The sequence below is a fragment of the Myodes glareolus genome, chromosome 2, assembly GCF_982192425.1.
Source record: "Myodes glareolus chromosome 2, mMyoGla1.1, whole genome shotgun sequence".
NCBI classification, from domain to species: domain Eukaryota; kingdom Metazoa; phylum Chordata; class Mammalia; order Rodentia; family Cricetidae; genus Myodes; species Myodes glareolus.
In genome coordinates, this window is record NC_142027.1 from 101,922,969 (window position 1) to 101,925,448 (window position 2,480).

Genomic DNA, 2,480 nt, shown 5'->3' on the forward strand with positions numbered 1-2,480 from the left:
GGCAATTGTGCTGGTGGGACCTGTTCTGCAAAGGACTAATGAGAAGAGCCCAGCCCCCATCCAGGACCGTGTTCAACAAAAACCTGAGCAGCTCTGCCGAGATATATTTCTCAGCAGCAGGATGTGACCAGCCAGTGGAGAAAGACTTTAAGGAGTGGGTGTGGCTAAGTCTTTAGGGCATGGGCATTGAATAAGGGAACAGTTCTGGGTGGGTGTGCAAGGCTTGGGCTAAAAGGTACGGCTGGAGTGGGTGGCTCAGTTCAGGCTTAGGGGGCGTGGCTCTGCATGAGGGGTGTGGCCAGGGCTTGTGAGAGGGCTCGAGGAGACCAGTAGTTCCAGAGACACGCTGGATCACAACTGTCCGCATCTGACAGTTCTTGGAGAGCTGAAGACCGTTGATCAGGTTGAGGGCTGACACAGGGCACCTCGGAAGTGAGAAGGCGGGCCTTCCAGGACCACAGATGGGTGGGCTTGACGTGCAGAAGAGAGAGGAACCAGAGGACGGTTGGGCAGGGAGACCCTCTGACTGATAACCCATTTCTTTGCAGCGCGCTGTCCGGGCATCATGTGGCCACCACTGGTGTTGCTGTTCCTGCTACTTCCTGCGGCCCATGGCGCCCCTCACCCGGCTGTCGACCTCCAGGAAAGCTTTCCAAGCGTACTCGAAGGTTTCCACCGCCCTGCAGTGGGTTGGTGGGTGTGGGGAGAGAGGAATTGGGGGCCTGCAGAGAGGTAAAGAGGCAGGCATAGGCAGAGACCCACACAGCGACAGAATAACAAGAGTGCAGGGTGGGCGGTAGAAAGGAAGCCAGTTCAATGGGCGTGGTCTAGTCCTGGATGCCCAACCCTTTGAACTCCCCAGGAGACCCGCTATGCAAAGAGGACAGCTGATCTCCACTCCCATGGACTTTAGCACCTCCCTAGACATGACCACAGCTTAGGGGCCCTGGCTGGGGAACTGCCCCCTTTCTTTGACAGCATCACCAAGTTAAACTTGTCGCTCTTCATCAGAAATCCCCACTGAAGGAGAAAGAGGCTTGTGGAGGGAAGACAACCCGTTTGCTGGCCCCCGCTGTCCGCCTGCCTCATGAGGTGCCCGCTGTGTGGTCCAGAAGCTGGGGAGGAGGACCTGTGGCCTCATGAGGGCCTACCAGTCACAGGCTTGGGGGCTCCCCACTCCTGTTCCCAAGACCCACTTCTTGTCTTCTCCAGGGCCCTTCAGCTGCTGGATGGGTTGGGGGTGGACACCAGTATCCTCGCGGGGACAGACGCGGACCTCACCAGACCCACCTGCAGCATCATTTAAAAATAAAAGTTATTTCCTCAAGCTAATAGTGCTCTTTGCTTTGAAAATGAGCCCCCAGATCCTGGCCAAACATTTGAAATTTCTCCGGCCCCAGACCCTGCCGTCACCAGGCCCACGTGTTAATTCGGTCTTTGACTCTATCTCTGGCGCTGCAGCTGCTGATTGGCCCTACCTTCCCCACAGTAGGAGGTTCAGCTTTTCTCAGGATCTAGGAAGGGGATGCTGAGTTAGATAAGGTAGGAATTTCTTGCATTTTGGGGTTTTGAGACAGGACCGTGTGATGTAGCCCAGGTTGGCCTGGAACTCTCCATCCTTCTGTCTCAGCCTCGTGTTGAGATTGCAGGCGTGCACCTCCGTGACAAAATCATAGATGGCCTCATAAAGTGATACCATGGCTGAGTTTCTGCTAACTGTCCTCTTTCTTAAAAAAAAAAAAAAGTGTGTCTGTGTGTGTGTGTGTGTGTGTGTGTGTGTGTGTGATTGATTGAAGCATTAAACCTACAATCTCCTGCATGCTAGGCAGGTGCTATACCACTGAGCCACACCTCTAGCCCCTCACAGGGGGATTCTAGGCAGGGGCTCTACCACTGAGCCACACCCCTAGCCCCTCACGGGGAGATTCTAGTCAGGTGCTCTACCATTAAGCTGTACTCCGAGCCCTCTCTTTAATTATTATTTCGAGATGGTCTCACTGAGTTGTTCAGTCTTGCCATAAATATGTCATCCTCCTGTCTCAAGCCTCTCGAGTAGCTGAGATTACAAGCCTATACCACCAGGCCCAGCTCTTATGAGATATTTGATAGGGAATATGAAGAGTGGACTGGACTCCATGGGACAAGCTGTCACTGATATCATCCAGCCTGGAAATCGGGCTCCTCTTTCCAACAGCAGATAGTCCATGAGGCTTCAGGGGTATGGAGCTATAGCTACTGTCTATGGCCTGAGTTCACCTCTCTGTGAGCTCCTGGGCCCAGAGTCTGTCTGGAGCTGAGAGGTGTCATACAGACAGGTGGATAAGGCAGTGATGGCTTGGGGACAAACCCACAGAAAATCCTGGGGGACCAGTAAAGTCTCAACAACAGTCACGGTGTGGGATATTCATGTGGAAACCAGTCCTTCCATAGGACACTCCCAACAGTTCCCGAACTTATATCTGTGATGTCTGTGCTTGGAG

At 53.6% G+C, this 2,480-nt stretch overlaps 1 long non-coding RNA gene across 1 annotated transcript; it reads left to right on the forward strand.

Annotated features, from left to right (window-relative positions):
- Positions 1-297: 297 nt before the first annotated feature.
- Positions 298-1,327, forward strand: LOC125402156 (uncharacterized). Its single transcript, XR_007232552.3, has 3 exons — positions 298-432; positions 549-668; positions 1,012-1,327. It is a non-coding gene; the product is annotated as an uncharacterized LOC125402156 (long non-coding RNA).
- The last annotated feature ends 1,153 nt before the right edge of the window (positions 1,328-2,480 follow it).